This window comes from Mesoplodon mirus (assembly GCF_964341445.2).
Source record: "Mesoplodon mirus genome assembly, chromosome: 1".
NCBI lineage: Eukaryota > Metazoa > Chordata > Mammalia > Artiodactyla > Ziphiidae > Mesoplodon > Mesoplodon mirus.
The window spans coordinates 35,037,315-35,055,484 of NC_138976.1; the positions used below are offsets into that span (position 1 = coordinate 35,037,315).

At 42.6% G+C, this 18,170-nt stretch overlaps 1 protein-coding gene and 1 pseudogene across 9 annotated transcripts in view; one reads left to right on the forward strand and one right to left on the reverse strand.

The window, feature by feature from the left end:
* PALM2AKAP2 (PALM2 and AKAP2 fusion) overlaps positions 1-18,170 on the forward strand; it is a 628,408-nt gene that overhangs the window by 106,747 nt on the left and 503,491 nt on the right. For 2 of the 8 annotated variants that reach the window (XM_082627561.1, XM_082627562.1), the window contains exon 1: positions 9,179-9,197. The exons of 3 other annotated variants lie outside the window; for them this stretch is intronic. The gene's annotated coding sequence lies outside the window, so the exon portion shown is untranslated. Of the gene's footprint in view, positions 1-9,147; positions 9,198-18,170 lie in introns of those variants that run through there. 3 more of the 8 variants (XM_082627556.1, XM_082627552.1, XM_082627555.1) reach the window with 3 other exon arrangements.
* On the reverse strand, positions 8,168-9,227 carry LOC309807789 (surfeit locus protein 6-like; annotated as a pseudogene). The gene has a single exon. The product of its transcript is annotated as a surfeit locus protein 6-like (transcript).

Here is an 18,170-nt window from a genome sequence, read left to right on the forward strand (position 1 = left end):
GTTTCTGCTTTCATGCTTCAAAGTTTTGCTTCAGGAGGTAGCATCTTCCGTACAGGGGCCACATGAATGCTGGTTAGAAAACAGGCGGGTCCCTGTGCCAGTCATTCAGTGCTCTATCAGATTCAGCAGAGCATTTTTGAGTCACCAGGTGCCACCACCTCCACCTGGGGAGGTAGCTCTAGATTGCTCTTCACGTGGGTGCATATTGTGTGTTATCTTAGGGAGAGCAGAACGGTACCTTCTGGAACAAAGCTAGGGCTTATCACAGCATGCCCCACCAGCAACTATTTAAGGTACTTTTTTCTCCAAACCCAAAAGTTGGGGAGTATTATTATTATTATTATTATTTTTGGTGAGGGGGGCCTCCTCACCATGTCCCTATTTAGCATGAAAAAGTAAACATTTCTAGGTTGCTCATTTATTTAAAGGAGTATTGAATCATCCCTTGTTATCCTTCCTTAAACTTATTTTATCTTGTTGAAATTTCTCCAAACTTACGGCTTATGGATGGCACACTTCCTTAACTTCCAGAGAGATGCAACTGCCCCCATTCTTATGGTTCTTTGGTCATTTCCATAAGGTCATTGCATGTAAGCCCTTGCATGGAGTGTATCAGGCAGGGTAAGTCACGTTGTGCTGAGGTAACAATACACCTCAATTAAACAAAGGTTTATTCCCTGCCTCGGTCCATGATGTGTCAGCTGGGGGCTCTGCTCCTCATTGGCTTTACTCTGGGACCAAGACTGATGGTGTAGCCACCACCTGAATGGCAGAGGGAAAGAGTGTCTGCACTTGGGCACTGGACTCCAAAACTTCAGCCCACCAAAGCGAATCACTCGGCTACACCTCACTTCAAGGAGTAGGAAAAATCAAACCCACCATGTGGAGAACCCAAAATATTTGGTGCAGTGAGTTAGATCCTTGTGCTACACATTAATATTATCTGGAAATGTCAGCATTTATCTTTTAGGCAAAAACCAGGGGACCTTTTTTTAAAATTAATTAATTTATTTAATTTATTTATTTTTGGCTGCGTTGGGTCTCTGTTGCTGCACGTGGGCTTTCTCTAGTTGTGGCAAGTGGGGGCTGCTCTTCGTTGCGGTGCGCGGGCTTATCATTGTGGTGGCTTCTCTTGTTGCAGAGCACGGGTTCTAGGTGCGTGGGCTTCAGTAGTTGTGGCACGCGGGCTTCCGTAGTTGTGGCTCGCAGGCTCTAGAGCACAGGCTCAGTAGTTGTGGCGCACGGGCTTAGTTGCTCCACGGCACGTGGGAACTTCCTGGACCAGGGCTTGAACCCATGTCGCCTGCATTGGCAGGTGGATTCTTAACCACTGCACCACCAGGGAAGCCCATAAACCAGGTAAACTTTTATTAGGGGTTTGGAATCTAGAGACTAAATCTGCCACTTACTGCCTGGTACTTTTGGATGAGTCCCTATGCCTTCTGAGTCCAGTTCCCTTTTCTTGATGTTTAAGTAATAACCCCCTGGTCGGGCTACTTGCATAGGATTATTGGTGAATGTCAAGGAGATACTAGATATGAAAATATTTTGAAATGTGAAAAAAGTTTTATAGATAAACATTGTTCAGCTTATTGCCGTGTCTTTTTGGGTAGAATAATAATTCTAACTCATATCACTTAGATCAAAAATAAAATACACCCATTCTGAGGACAGGCACCTTTCTCTGAAAATGATTATATCAGTTCTACCGAAATGTCAAGAACCTTTTAAAATTAATGTATAAGGCACTGGAGAAAAGGCCATGCCAAGGCAGCACCTGGCACAACTTCCCAATAGTTACCTTCATGTAACTACGAGTCTAGATGCATAGGTTATTTTGTCTTTAGACACTTGTGGGAATACTTCCAGTCAGACCAAGAAGGATTATCTCTGCCTTTTGCCGGCCCTTTCTGAGTTGACAGGTAGAAAATTGATCATCAGAAAAGAGCACACAAAACTCTAATACTATAGATTGCGACTGGATGATAAGATTTCCTGGGCAGTCAAATGAACCCATTCGACATGATTCCCATTTTTCATGGCAGTTCATAATGACCTTCCTTCCTTGGGGCTCCCTAGAGGGGAGAATCGACCAGATATGCTCTTAGGTTCAGCAGGGTGGCTTCCTTTATCTTGAATTTCACAGGACACTGTGGAATGTATGACTTTTAGGTCCCTCAAAGGCTCCCTTCACTGGGCACATCTGGCCAAGTGGGTAGCACATTTGCCTCACAAAAACTGATCCTTTATTCTTGGCTTTTTTTTTTTCATTCACTAAACACTAATTAAATACCTGTTATGCACTGTGTTAGCTACCTAGCTAGTATGGATGTAAGATTAACGAGACCCAGTCTGCCTTTGAGCAATTCACAGTCTAGTGAAGGAGACAATTATACAGGCAACGGTGACTGTACAACATGTTAGAGATGCCCAGGAAGTGCAATGAGGTATCCTGGCAGCTTAGAGCAGGGGAGCCTCGCTGTCTCTAGAGGTCAGGGAAAGCTCCCAAGAGGAGATAAAGTGCCATTTGGGTCTTAAGGATGATTCAATGGCTGTCAATACAGAGCAAGAGAATTGGGGACAGAGGAATAGCATATGTAAAGACCTAGAGGCTGGGAAGACTTCCTGTTATGAAATTTGTATAACTGGGGGTCATGATGCTCTGCAGAGCCACAGTTATAGGGGCATGTAGGACCAGCTCTGTGCCAGGAAGGCCTGGGTCTCCCTCAGAACCAATTCCTGTCATCCCAGGGGGTTAACCAAAGGTGTAACATACGTACATTACACGTTGGGTTGGAGCCCAGAGAGCCCTTCCAAGTTTCCCCCACTTCTTCCTTCTCTGCTCCTCTGCCTTCTCCCCGACCTCCCACTCCACCTCCCAAGGTTCTGGTTCCAACCAGCTGCTACCATGGTTGGCCAAGCCCAGGACACTCTGTGCCCCTTTGGTCTGAGGTCACTGCATCTTGGGAAAATAACAGTGGATCTTTGTATTCCTCAGAAGAGGCACCTACCAGACAGATTCACCTCTCTCTTGCTAATACCCATTACCCTGAAAGCCTTAATTGTGATGCATGATTATGTTAAAAGACTTTCTTCCCATAAGGGAAGAGGACAGGAAGGAACAAAGCAGGTGAACAGTACCAAGAGCCATGCGTGTTCACTTTGCTTTCTGAGGAGAGGAAAAATCTCAGAGAGCAGCCATGTCTGTGTTTGCATCGCTCTCTGCTTTCTCCCCAATCTACTGTTTTCATGGTAAGAAAAATAAGTCCTGCCTTTTGAGAGGGTGAAACAAGTTCAAGAGCTTCTTATCCAGCTCTCCCTTGATGACAACCTAATGGTTTCCATTAGATTTGTTTTCCAGGTTATATAAACCAACAGCCTTGAACGCTGACTTGGGGTAAGCAGAATAAACCAAAGAAAAAGCCAGTTAGAATGTATTGGTGAGGCATTTAGTCTTAGAAAAGAAAATCTGCAGTTGTTCTTTGTAATGGAGATTTGCTGATCTGATTCGAAAATCCCGGAAGCTAGCACTGCATTTTGAAATGGTGCATTGCTTGACATGAGGTTTAAGCTCATTTTGGAGCCAGTTCTTCACCTACCACCCCAGGTTCTTCCTGAAATGTCCTCGGAGCCTTCTTAAGAGCAGAAAGATGCTTTCCCATTTCCTCCCCGCAAACCATTACATTTTCTTTCAGTGTAACACTTTATACAGTGATCAAATTATGTGGTGACCATAACTGAAAAATATCTGCATACAAAATTCTTCCTACTCTGGCAGTGTTTATGGCAGGGACAGTTATGAAATAGCATGTAAAACATGGACCAGCTTAAAATGATTTTGCTTTTTAAAAACAGGCTCTTCACTATGGAGAACAGTATGGAGGTTCCTTAAAAAACTAAAAATAGAATTACCATACGACCCAGCAATACCACTACTGGGCATATACCCTGAGAAAACCATAATTGAAAAAGAGTCATGTACCAAAATGTTCATTGCAGCTCTATTTACAATAGCCAGGACATGGAAGCAACCTAAGTGTCCATCAACAGATGAATGGATAAAGAAGATGTGGCACATATATACAATGGAATATTACTCAGCCATAAAAAGAAACAAAATTGAGTTATTTGTAGTGAGGTGGATGGATCTAGAGTCTGTCATACAGAGTGAAGTAAGTCAGAAAGAGAAAAAGAAATACCGTATGCTAAACACATATATATGGAATCTAAGAAAAAAAAAAAGGTCATGAAGAACCTAGGGGTAAGATGGGAATAAAGACACAGACCTACTAGAGAATGGACTTGAGGATATGGGGAGGGAGAAGGGTAAGCTGTGACAAAGTGAGAGAGTGGCATGGACATATATACACTACCAAACGTAAGGTAGATAGCTAGTGGGAAGCAGCCGCATAGCACAGGGAGATCAGCTTGGTGCTTTGTGACCACCTAGAGGGGTGGGATAGGGAGAGTGGGAGGGAGGGAGACACAAGAGGGAAGAGATATGGGAACATACGTATATGTATAACTGATTCAGTTTGTTATAAAGCAGAAACTAACACACCATTGTAAAGCAATTATACTCCAATAAAGATGTTAAAAAAGAAAAATAAAAGGTTGGCAACCTCCCCCCCAAAAAACCAAAAAACCAAAAAATCAAAAAAAAAAACACAACAGGCTGTTGATTAATGAAACCTGAAGGTATTTTGCAGAGACATCACTGCGCATGTGCAACATGGAAACCTGTGTCTCCAGGATGACCCCGGAACCAAGGATCTTCAGTCTATGGAATTCAGAGAATAGAAATGTTGCCACCAGAGCTCTTTACAAAGCAAGAACTCCTTCAGTGAGGAAAATCCAGCTTCCAGCAGCAAGAGTAGCTTGATTACCATATATGGACTGATTCAAGATTAGCCAGTCAGCTTCCAGGTTTGAAATTCTCCTAATTCCTTAAATTTTGCCCTGAACCTTGGATCTGGGAGACAGATTGGAGCTCTGCAGGTCGACCTCGCAATAAAGCTCTTTCTTTTCTCAAAAGCCGATGCCAGAGTATTGGCTTCTGTGTGCCTTGGGCAGTGAGCTTTCGTTTGGTAGCACTAATCTCTGGCACCCAGTAGGTTTCTAATTCTACCACTATGCCTGGGACATAGCAGGTGTTCAATAAATATTTGTTAAATAAATCTTATATAAAATCCCTGCTCAAAAACTTCCAACGGCTTCCTATAAACTTTCAACTTCCTCCTGACTTACATATTAAGAATCATTCTGTGTAGTTTGGAGCTGAGAGTTTCGAAGAATATCTTTGGGTCTGTGACCCAAACTATGACCCAAGTTTCTTTATTACCTCTAAATACTTAGAGTATCTACTAAGAGTAGGAAGGCTTCCCCACCTCATGTCCTCATTAGCTTTTCCTTGAACTATTATTATGATTTCTTATCTGGTCTCCTTGCCTCCTGACTCCCCCTTATTTTAATCATTCATAATCACTCTCTCCTGACCTCAGGACCAGCCACATAGTTTGAAGGTCCCAGTGCAAGATGAAAAATGCAGGACCCCTTATTCAAAATTACTTAAACTTTCAACACCATGGCAGCAGGACATTACACCAAGCACAGGGCCCTTCTGTGCTCAGGGTCCTCGGTGAAGCCAGAGTCTGCATATTCATGAAGCTGATCCTGCCTGAGTTCAACCCTTTTAAGGCACGGTTTCAGTCATGGTAAGTCCTTTTTCAAAAACGTTCAGAGGCTTCACGTTGTCTAGAGTTGTAATTATAGGGACTTATATCAATTTTGATCCCAACCTTCCCAGCTTTATCTCCTAGAATTCCTCTTTATACACCCTATACTTCTTCCAAATGGAACTACTTAATCTTGCCCAGAAGGTATCCCTTCCTACCTCTGTGCCTTATTTGTACTTCTCCCATTACTTAGAATGACGAGCCTCATTTCCCATCATCACAAATCCTATGTGAAATCTTTCCTGATCCTTTCATTAAAAAAATTTTTTTTATTGAAGTATAGTTGATTTGCAATATTGTGTTAAGCTTCAGGTGGGATCCTTTCATTTTTTTTTTTTTTTTTTTTTCAGTACGCGGGCCTCTCACTGTTGTGGCCTCACACATTGCAGAGCACAGGCTCTGGACGCGCAGGCTCAGCGGCCATGGCTCACAGTCCCAGCCGCTCTGCGGCATGTGGGATCTTCCCGGACCGGGGCACGAACCCATGTCTCCTGCGTCGGCAGGCGGACTCCCAACCACTGCGCCACCAGGGAAGCCCAGGATCCTTTCATTTTTAAGAACTCTTTTCTCCCTCTGAATTTCTAATACCATTTTAGCAGAGTCCTCTTTTGTCCTTTTACTCTTTAATGAGCTCCAAGACTGTCTCGATGCTGTGGAAGGTACAAAGATGAACGTTATTTATTCTACTGATACTACTGTTAGGCTCTTTTATGCTCTCGAGGGTGGGCTTTGCCTAGACTCACCTGTGTCTGGCCTTTCGTAGAGAAGGGGCTCATATACTTGTTGAATAAACCAGTGGTTACGAGTTGACTTTCAAGAAAAGGGCATACGTTCACTTGTCAGGCAAATATTTATTGAGTACCTACTATGTGTTAGACTCTCTTCTAAGAGCAGGTAATACAGGTATGAAAAAGGCAGACTGGTGCCTGCTTGCATGGAGATTATATTTTTATGGGTGGGAGGCAGGGAACAAACAAACAAACAAACCAGAAAAATAATAGCTATTGCTAAGTGCATTGGATGTCATTGTGAAAGGGTTGTGCCGCATAGCATTTTCATTATCTTTCAGTTCTAAATATTCGCTAACATCCATTAGGGATGATTCTTTGACTCACAGGTAATTTAGAAGTGTGTTTCTAAGCTTCCAGACAGGAAACTTTAACAATTACCTCTTAAGTTTTTTCATTGTTCTGTGGCCAGATCATATACTTTGTATGACACTGACGCTTTGAAACATGACTTGCTTTATGGACTAGGAGATGGCTGGTTTTCACCACTGTTCCATGTGTGCTTGGAGTACATACTGTTTTCAGATGCACTGTTCTGTGTGTCCAACAGATCAAGCTTATAAATACTCTCATCCAAACCTTCCATATCCATCTGATTTTGTCTGCTTGGTTTATCAATTCCTAACAGAGATGTTAAAGATCTCCCACTTTGGTTTGTGAATTGATTTCTCCTTGTAGTTGTGTCAGTTTCTGCTAGACAGATTTGAAGCTATGTTCCTGGTGCACGACTGTTCTACCTTCCAGGTGATTTGAACCCCTTTTCATTACGTGGTGATAGTCCTCCTTAGCAGTGCCTTTTATCTTAAAGTCGACTTCATCTTATAATACAGCCAACACCAGCTTCCTTTTGGTTACCATCTGCTTCTTAACTGGAGTTTAGTCAAAAGAATTTTATTAACAGTTTTTTGGAAATATAATCCACATACCATAAAATTCATCTGAGTTTTGTCGACGTGCATTCGGTCTGGCTGCCTGTGGCGTTGGACTTAACTCTGCCTCTGTGTATCCTCCATTCACCCGGCTTAGTTTTAGGTTTTACTTTCTCTCCCACCTCCTCCTAAACTGACACTGTCCACCCCACTACATTTTTCTTCCTTCTAGTTTAGTAACACTGTTTCTATCTTCTAGTGGTTATTTTAGGATTTTTAATGTGCATGTTTATCTTAAATGATAATCTTTATCCATCTTACAAATAAATTTAGAATAATTCAATTCCAGGCAGCCTGAGGATGGCCCCGCCTTCCCCCAGTTACCAAGCCTGTCGATTCCGCCTTCAGCTCTGGCTATGGGAGTTGGTTTTTGTCCTTTCCAAGAGAGTTTGGGGCTGACACAGCAGCCACAGAAGCCATTCCCTTCCTGCTCCTGTGAACTCGGGAGAGGAGGAGGGGGCCAGTGAAGACCCAGCCCCTCCCCATTCCACTCCCTCCTCACCACTCCCTCGTCCCCCACCCCGGAATTCTCAGGGAGCGTTCTGGCCTCACCAGAGGGGGCTGGAGCCCGGATCTGGGTCACCCCTTCCCCGGATCTGAAGGCTCTTCTGCACGTGCGGCCTGGGCCCCGAAAAGTCGGTGAGGACAGGGGGGCAGCGTCCGATTTCTGCTGGGACCCTGAGCCTGCCGGGTTCGAGGTCGGGCAGTTGGGCCCTCAGGCCAGGCTAGCCGGCTCCAGGTCCTGGGGCAGGATGCGGCCCCTCTTGCGGGTCTTCTCCAGGCGCCGCTCAGTCTCGGCCTCCTTGTTCTCGCGCGAGTTCTGCCGCCACGGGTCCTGCAGTTGTTGCGTCTTCTCCGCCACACGCGCTGTGCGCTTCTCCCACGTGCGCTGGCGCTGCGCCCCGCCTCTTCTTGTGCTTCGGGGCCTCCTGCAGAAGGTGCTCGTCGTCGCGGATATTCACGCCCTCGGCCTTGTCCAGTAGGTTTACCCACTGCATCTTTGCCTCGAGCTCCCGGGCCTGGCCCGCGTCCGCGGCCCGCAGCTCCTCCAGCCGGGCCCGCTGCGCTCGCAGGCGCCTCAGCTGCTGCCTAGGCCCTGCCTGTTAGCGGCGTCAGGTTGCCCTTCCCCTTCTGCCTCTTCTCCTTCCTGCGCTGCGCCTTGCGGGACGGCTTCTCTTCGGTCACCTCCACCTTGTTGAAGAGCAGCCCCGGCCGGCCTTGCGCCTCCTCGCGGGGCGCCTCAGGGGCCGCTCAGCGTCTTCCGCGCCCTCAGGGGCTTCGGGCGCCTTCCGCTTTGCCCTCAGCGCCCTCGCTGCTGCTTCTTCCGGTCGCGCTCCTGCTTCCTCCACTTCCTCCGACGTCTTTTCTCCAAAACGGCGGTAGACAGCTCCTTGGCGCTGCCCTGGCCCCGCGCCTCCAGTATCTTTTCAGGCAGGCGCTGCCGCAGAACGTCCAAGGCAAGTAAAGAGGCTCTTTGTCCAGGCCAGCCGCAGGGGCCCCAGTGGAGCTGGAGGCCTCCTCCTCCTCGTCGGCTGCCACCGGCTTCCTGACCTGAGACTCTCCGCAGGGGCCCGGGCCTTGGCCTCGGCAGCCTTCTCCTCCCGTTCCTGGGATTTCTTCAGTGCTTTCTTCCTCTCCTTTTTTAGGAGCCCAGCAGCTTCTAAGACTCGAGTTTTGCCAGCCGACTTGCGCTTCTGCGGCTCGGGCCTGGGCTGGGAGCAGATCTTCTTGGCCAGGCTCTGCAGGTAAGCATACTTCGCGAGCAGAGAAGCCATGGCTGGAGGCTCAGGGGTCGGGCGGGGCTCGCTTGGGGTCCTACTCAGGGGAGGAGGGCCGGGGTTCAGCATCCCGGCGGCACCCGGCAGTCCCCGGTAGCCCGCGCTACCCTCACCTACCCGTCTGCGCTCACCAGAAACACTCCATGGATTAGGGTGGTTGTGGCTTGATCCCCTGGGCGGTTGTTGGTGCCATTCTTGAGGACGGAAGAGATTAGGGGAGGTGTAAGTTCAGATTGCTGTTGCAGGGAAATTCTGCCAAGTGGAACGGGAAAGTCTGCATAGGCTTTGGTATGGTATGCAGTAAAGGATTAACCTTTCCCCCAGAGAGGCCTGGCCTTTGCCCTTGGCTTCTGGGAGGTAACCTCTAAGACCTTGGAATGTCCTGCCTGATTTGTTTAACCTAGGGACCTTTGGCCATGCCAGATAGTCTATGCTAGCAGTGTGATTTATAGTAGGGTCCTTCAGTCATGAGGCGTGAACTTGACCTCTGGAGACTAAGGTTGTCCACATGGGCAGTCAGCCATATCTATGTGACTGAGCCCCAATAAAACCTCTATAGACACCAAGGTTCATGTGAGCTTGTCTGGATGGCAGTAGCTCATGCATATTGTCACACATTGTACCTGTGAGAAATAAACAGTGTCTGCATAACTCCACTAGAGTCCTGTGCTAGAGGTCCCATGCTTGGGACTCTCCTGGACCCTTCTCTGTGTACCTCTTCCCTTAGCTGCTTTTAATCTGTGTCCCTGTGCTGTCATAAACTGTAACTGTGAGTACAGCAGCTTTCAGTGGGTTTTGTGAGTCCTTCCAGCACATTATCAAACTCGAGGGTGATCTTGGGGGCTCTCTAACTTGCAGTTGATAACAGAGGTAAAGATGGCCTTGTAGACCCCCGAACTTTGCATTGAGGGTATATACAAACTCAACAAAGAGAAGCCCTGTGTGACTCAGGTCTTATACTCTATTGGTCAGCTGAGTCCAGGGAGACCTGAAGAGTAAAAAGAGAGTAAAGAACCTGTTGTCTCTTGACCAGTGTCCCAGAGGATTTCTCTTTTCCTTTATGCCATTGTCACGTTAAGAATCATCTACACTCTTTGGTCAAAAGAGCTGCCTATAAGTGTAACCTGGAAAGACAGCAAAGAAAGGCAGTGCCTTTAGTCATTGTGCATGATGAAATCTGTGGGAAGAAATAACACTCCTGATATGTCAACCACAAGTATGGTTTTCATCTAATTGAATCCATTCATCACTACATTAAAAAAGAAGCTGATGCAATTGAAAAGTGAGTTCAGTTAGTCCATCCTCCCACAAAAAGTCGCACGCACGCACACGTGTGTGTGTGTGTGTGTGTGTTGATGTGAATCTCATCTTAAAGAAAATATAAATTCTGGCTTCAGGCAAATGAAGGTTTATTTCATGTGGCAGCTTCCTTGCATACTGCTGATGGTTACAGCATGTGGAATTACTTACAACTAAAGCCTTTGATTGAAAATGTGGACGTAGCACTCAATTTATCATCCTCTTCTCTGAGATTTAAAAGCTCTTTAGAACACAAGCTAATACCAGTTTCTGTTTTAACAAATCAGTAAGTATCTTTTCATGGACTAAATGACTTCCCCATTTGGCACCTCTCAGAGCACGCCCCTCCCCCTACTCCCCTCGCTGCAGAGGTTGTCGTGTATGTGCTGGATACAGGCAGCTTGGAAGAGTGTGTCTTATTTCACAGACTCCAGCAAAGCAAGGGCAGCAAGAGTAATTGTTCAGAACTGTGAAAACCAGACACTCTTTCCTCGATATCTCAGCTTGGATCAGGATTGCATTAGTTATCTGTTGCTGTGTAACAAATTACCCCAAATTTAAAATGATATACATTTATTAACTCACAGTTTCTGTGGTCAATAGTGTGGCATAGCTTAGCTGATTCCTTTGTTTTAGGGTTCCTCACAAGACTGAAATAAAGTTGCCAGCTGAAGCTGTGGTCTCATATGAAAGCTCAGCTGGGAAGGATCCACTTCTAAGCTCATCCAGGTTGCTGGCAGAATTCAATTCCCAGAGGACTGTTTGACTGAGGGTTGCAGGTCCTTCCTAGCTATTGGCTGGTGATTGCTCTCCATTCTTTGCCATGTGGACCTCTCCAACGTGGCCACTTTTTTCATCAAAGTATGCAAGCAGAAAAAGCAATATGGAAAGTCTAGCAAGACAGAGATTATAACATAATTATGGAGGTGACATCCCATCACTTCTGCTGTATTCTGTTGGCCTTCTCACTGTCAAGGGGAGGGGATTACACAGTGTGAATACCAGGAGGTGAACACTCCTGGTAACATTCCTGGGAGCTATCATAGTGTCAGTCCACCAGCAGGACAGGTTCCCTGGTTGAGCGAGTCACAGTATATCCTCTTATAGAGAATGTGCTGCATGTTTCTGAGTTTCAAAAATATTTGTGGATAGGTTCAGCAGGCGAATTGTATCTTTGAAGAAACTATGATGTCTTGGTGGCTAATTTATGTCTTTATTCTGGCTAATTTTCTCATTTTTCCCATGAAATGTTGTTTTCCATTCTCTCCAAAGAATCTGTTTTCTTTCATTCCTCCTTTTATTATAACCTAATAAATGCCTGGTCAAATTAGAACCTGGAAAGAGCTCAGGGTCCTTGGGCAGAATAGCCTAGAACTTAGCAGGTGGGCAGTAATGTGTTGGCTCAAGGCAGCTTTCTGATCTTGGCTTTTCTCAGTTTTACTATTTCTCTTTTATGTTTTTGAGGCTCTGAATCAGGCACCCACACAGCTCCAGAGCTGCTTCCTAGCAGTGTCTTCATGACAAAGCATTTCCAGGGAATTCCGTGCTTTACTCTCTGGAGTTTTAAAGCCTACTGAATCGGTTCCCACCAGTGTTCCTTGTAGACATTACTAAAAGTTACAGATGACATTCTGACTGTAAACCAATATGAAGCACCCACGTGTCTTTTTCAAGGGGGCAGTAGTCTCAGGGATTAGGAAATTGTTGTTGCTATTGTTTTCGGTCACCAAAAAGTATGAAACAAATTCATCCAATCACTCATTCACATGTTGACCTATACTCATTCGAGAACTGTCATTGACTATTGGTATTGAGAATGACAAGATGCAAAAGGCAGTCACTACCTTTATTAATCCTCGCTCTTCTTTCCCTTCTTGGCTTTCTTCTTAGCATCCACAAAGGTGTTTGCATGCTGCTCTAGCCTCTCCTAGAGATAGAAAACATTTTATCTCTAATGCTTGTTAGGGTCCCAGCAGATTTGGAACTACTATTTCCTAGGTCTGAACGCAAAGAGTCAAGGGCAATTCTTAGGCCCAATCAAATCAGCAGCTCCTTCTTCATGTTCTTCTGGGGACCCAGGGGCTATTCAGAGCCTGCCTGCATTGAGCTGGACCCAGAGTATGCAAGCTTCCTGTTTTCATAACATGCTTGGGGGTGGTGGACAGAAAAGGGGAGGAGGTGGGGGGATGCTAGGTATCTGAAGTCTAGAGGAGATGATTAGAGTCTTCTAAAAGATGAGATCAGCAAATCTCTGAGCCTGTGATGAGGCCTAGGGGTAGTTTTCAAGCAAGTTAGTGTATGCTAGAATCACCTGTGGAAATTTTTTTGATACATATTCTATTTGCATATATTTTGATCCAGGAGAGGTCAAAACATGGCCTAGGAATCTGCATTTGCACTTAGCATTCCTCACATTACAGATGCTGAAGGTCTAAAAAACACCGTTTAGAAATGGTGAGACTTCAGCAAAATAGGTAGATCACATGTAAACCATAAGAAGAAAAATCCAGAGAATGAATTTACTATTTGTTTTTCCCTTCATAGATGTCAGATACATAATCACAAACACAATACCACCTACTTGTTATTTTTGACCAGAGGTGGAATGGTTGCAATGCTTATTAAATGAGGGAAAACTGAAAGCTGTAATTAAACCAACTGGCTACTTAATTCGGTCATTCATCTCCTCCATCGAAGGAGCATTCATTCACTTCCTTTCTTTTCTTTGATTCAAGAACATAGTCACCTATGCTTTATGAGTGAAAGTCAGCAGCCTTTCACAGCTAGACAAAGCCAGCTTGGGACAACCAGACAATGTCTCCTCTATATTTATGCCTTTAAATCACACCCTGAGTAGCCACTGTTGTTCTCTCTTGAGGAAAACAAACCGAAGTTTGGAATTACAAAGACTCAGAGGGGGAAGTCTATGATCTGCTTAGGAAAAAAGAGCAAGATACAAGATAAGAATATAATATAATTACTATAATATAACATCTATCTATATGTACATAGATATATAATATTTTTATGATGCAAAATTTTAATGATTTTTATGAAATACTATGCTGCAATATTTTTATGAGGAAAAAGAGGTGAAGATAGACTCTACCCTGTTAATATTTTTTCCCCCTTTGGGGAATTGGAGATGAGATTGGTGTGGGAAATTATTAACTTAATTTTTTATACCTGTGTAGTATTCTACCTGTTAACAGTGAACCTATAATTTTTTGGTATAAAAATTAATATTACAGTATGTAATAAGTGCAAGGAAATTCCAGCTTTCAGGTCCAAAGTCTCTGGTATTTTAAAGTTAAAGGAAGAGGCTAGGTATGGAGGTAGATGGACTCCAACTGGCCTCCCATCAAATGCCTTTGCTCAATGTCTTTTAGATTAGATTTGCTAATGATTTGAGATGATGGACTGTTTGCTTTCTTCTTTCCTCAATGTGTGCATGCTACAAGGGATTTCAGTCTTACCAAGAGGCCAAGTGGGTATCAACATACAAACAGAAAGCACCCCCCAAATGAGTAAGAAGATGGCAGGATTTCTGATAAGACATCAAATGTGCCCTGATTTTGGAGTTGAGATTTTTGTTTGTTACTGAAAGTGACCAACTGCTTATTCCTTAAGAGTGACCAGCAAAAGTCCTGGGGCCTGCCCAAGTTTTGAGGCAGAGGTAGGGAAACCATTCATTCATTCATTCACTAAATAAATTTTTTAAGGTGAGTAGAGGGCCAAAAAAAAGTTGGATATTGATTTCATCTGCTAGTAGCGCTCCGTCAACAGTTGGTTATTTTAGCTATTATAATTGAAAATCGGTAAAATTCAGTTTATTATTTAAGAAATTACCAAAAGCACAAAAGGATAAATATTATGTGATTCCACTTATATGAGGTACCTAGAGTAGTCAAATTCATAGACAGAAAATAGGATGCTTGTTGCCAAGGGCTGGGGGAGGAGAAAGAGAAGTTAGTGTTTAATGGGTATGGAGTTTCAGTTGGGGAGGATAAAAAAGTTCTGGAGATGGATAGTTGCGCAGCAATGTGAATGTACTTAATGCCACAGAACTGTACACTTGAGAACGGTTAAAATGGTAAATTTTATGTTATGTATGTTTTGCCACATTTAAAAAAGATAGAAAATGCAAGATGCTTCCAGAAACCTCTTCAAAGTGCAGCTTTCTTGGATCTTATTACCCTTGCAGTGTGGACCTAATTCTTACAATTCAAGGGGAAAGTACTGAGGTGACCAACTATCCCACTGTGCCTGGAACTGAGGGGCTTCTCTGGATGCAGGACTTTCAGTGCTAAATCAGAAAGTCCCAGGAAACCCAGAGCAAGTTGGTCACTTGAACAGTAGCCACCACAAGCACACCTTGTGTGCTTGGAAGAAAAACAACAGGATGGCAAGATGGTTAACCGTGGAGAGCAAGGTGAAGTAGTGGGTGGTGAGGCAGAGTCTTGATGGGGGAAAGCAAGACCAATCAAGGCTTCCTGCACCTACAGTAGTAGAGATGCTTTTTTTTTTCTTCAGTTTCTTTTGAAATCTGAATTGCTTTGACTTCTTTTAATTTACCTTTTCGATTATCAGTGAACAATTCGTATAAGAAAATGGTGCAGACCTAAAGTTGGGGGTGCTGGCAAAGAGTACGCTGCAGGACGTAATGCAGAGACTGCCTGTTTTGTATGTGTCCAAGTTAACCCCCCAGGTCTTCTGCAGAATAAGCAAATAATTGAAATGGCTTCCTTTGATGACCCATTTGGCTGCCTGAGGGCAAAAATCCCCTGACAGGCCTTTTTGCTGGCTGCCGGCTGGTCAGCGTTTTACCGAAGCAAGAAATCAAAGTGGCTTGGTTTTTTTGTCTCCTCTAGTTCTCTTTCTCATATTTAAGTCATTTTATTTTGTATTATTTTATTTTATTTTTAGAGGAAATTAATGTATTGTTTTCCCTTGTGCATAATTAAATAGTATGCTAATAATTTTACCACATGTCTTTGAGTTATTCTTTGACTCTTATTCTGAAGGCTCCACTGTGAATGTGTAGGTTAAAGCGAACCTGGATCTTTTCTGGTCCTGGACCCCTTGGGTCCTTGGCTCATCTCCTCTTGGCTCCTGTCATAATGCTTATGTGGCGATTGGGTTCTCTGGCTCTCACACACTAAACTGATTCTTGGTCACATTTGTTTCTGCTTCTGGTTCTTGCTCTAGTTGAAGAGGGTGGGTTGAATCTACCCTGGTGACAGCAGTGGTGGCATCTGGGTTTTAATTCTGTGGCCTGGCCATTAAGTGATTTCTGTCAAGTGGCAGTTGATAAGAATCTGTAATCTGATTTCTATGACCTTTTTTTGGTTGTATGCCTGAGGATTCTGATTGTTCCTGGCACTTGAATGCAAGGTTGAAAAGTTTTTGGTGTTTTTCTTCCTAGATTCTCTCTGTTTATGTATTTCGGTTTGTGTCAATTTGGCTTCCTCTGACCCTCAAGCTCAGAGCCTTTTTTCTTCTTTCAGAATTCTGGTAATTTTTCATGTGCATTTATTGTGGTCCCAATTGTGCCAATATCTGCTAAGTTAAAATTCCTGCACCACAATTAAAAGGAAGCTGAATCCCTAGTATTCAACTGTCTGCTTTTGTTTTTCTTAACAATTGAATAATGCCAAAATTACTTTCTTCAGGATTTATAAAATAAGGCAAAAGAAAGGAGATTATCACTATTGTTAAAAAAAAGAAAAGAAAATATAATGGACCTAGAAAAAAAAGAGAAAGACTATTTTGGTAAATTCAGAGGGAAAAATCACAAAATTACACAGATTTTCAACACTGTGTTTCCCAAGAGGAACAAATGGTGATTAATTACACGTTTTTATTCTTCAACTGATCAATATCCTTAATAAATATTAGTGCCTGTATTTTTACCTTAAATTCTTAAACTCCTCTAACTTGTATAAGAGTTGATAAAAAATTCCCGGTTTATAAATATGAAATAGTTTTTGAGCAAATAGAGATACTTTGTCTACCTCTAGAGAGAGTTGATAAGTTAGATTATAAGATCTCAAAATCATTAGGTTTTGCTCCATCAGGAGCAAATACCTTTTCTGATTTACTTCTATAAAAATTTCAATATATTAAGTGCTTGTATAAATGTAAAATAAGAGAAACTAAAAATTCTAAATATGATTTAAATATGTTGACTATATAAGAAATTTTTTCTGCTAAAGCTGTAACCTAGGAAAAAAAGGCTTAAGTGTGAGTTTCATTTACAGCCTTGGATACTAGGTTAGAAAATCAAATGGAAAAATTTGCTTTAAAACATGTTGGAGATTTTAACATATCATAATGTAAAGGTATGGAAAACAGCTTTTTGAAATATTCATAATCAAGATGACTAAAAATTAAATTGACTTAATAAATTAGTTTAAAAACAACTTTATCTCTTCCCTCTATGCCAGTCTTGGATAAATTTTTTTCATGGAAAGCCTAATTAATTTGAATTTCCTAAATTCTCTCTTAGTTTAGCTAGTTAGATTACCTAAAATCACTTTGTTTAAGATTACAAAATCAAGGGAACTATACTCAATATCTTGTAATAACCTATATGGAAGAGAATGTAAAAAAATTATTTATATATATATATATATATATATATATATATATATATATATATATATATATGAATCACTTTCCTGCACACCTGAAACTAACACAATATTGTAAATCAACTATATTTCAGTAAAAATTTAAAAAAGATTACAAAATCACAAAATCATGTGTTCAACTGAATTAAATTATAAAAGGTAATTTCTTTATAGAAAGAGACTTGTGGACAAAAAGAGCTATATAGTTCTTGCTTTTCTGCTTCACGTTTTCTGTGTCTAGAGAAAAAACTTGATTGCTCTGGTTAAAGACAGCAATTACTAAAAATCCTGAGATTATACTGGTATAATTATTAAAAAATAAATATCTGTATACAAGATAATGGATATATTTTGTCTGTTTATCAAGGGAATTGTTACAGTTTATTAACATCGCAAACTTTATATATTTTATGCATAGTCGTATATATTTAACAGATGAAACAATCATAAACTCACAAAAAAGTTGGAAATACTGCCAAGACCTCTTATTTCCTGAGCTATTTGAGAGTAATTTGCAAACCCGATGTCCTATCACTGTCTAATGTGTATGATATTTCCTACAAGGCCATTCTTCCATAAAACCACAATACAACTATCAAAATTGGGAAATTAACTTTGATATGTTATTACTGTACAATCCTCAGACCACACTCAAGCTTTCTAATAATATCCTGTGTAGGAAAAAGGCCCAGTTCGGAATCAAGAGTTGCACTTGGTTGTCATGTCTCTTTTGTCTGGAACAGTTCCTCACACTTCCCTTGACTTTCATGACCTTGACACCTTGGAAGATTATAGGTCATTTATTTCATAGAGTGTCCCTCAATCTGAATTGGCCTGATGCTTCCTTATGACTAACACAGGTTATGCATCTTTGGCAGGAATAGCACAGAAGTGATGCTTACTCTTCTCACAGCATCCTGTCAGGTGGAGAAGGGTGTCATTTTGTCCCATTACTGGGGATGTTTACTTTGATCACTTGGTTGAAGTGGTGTCTTTAAGGCTTCTCCTC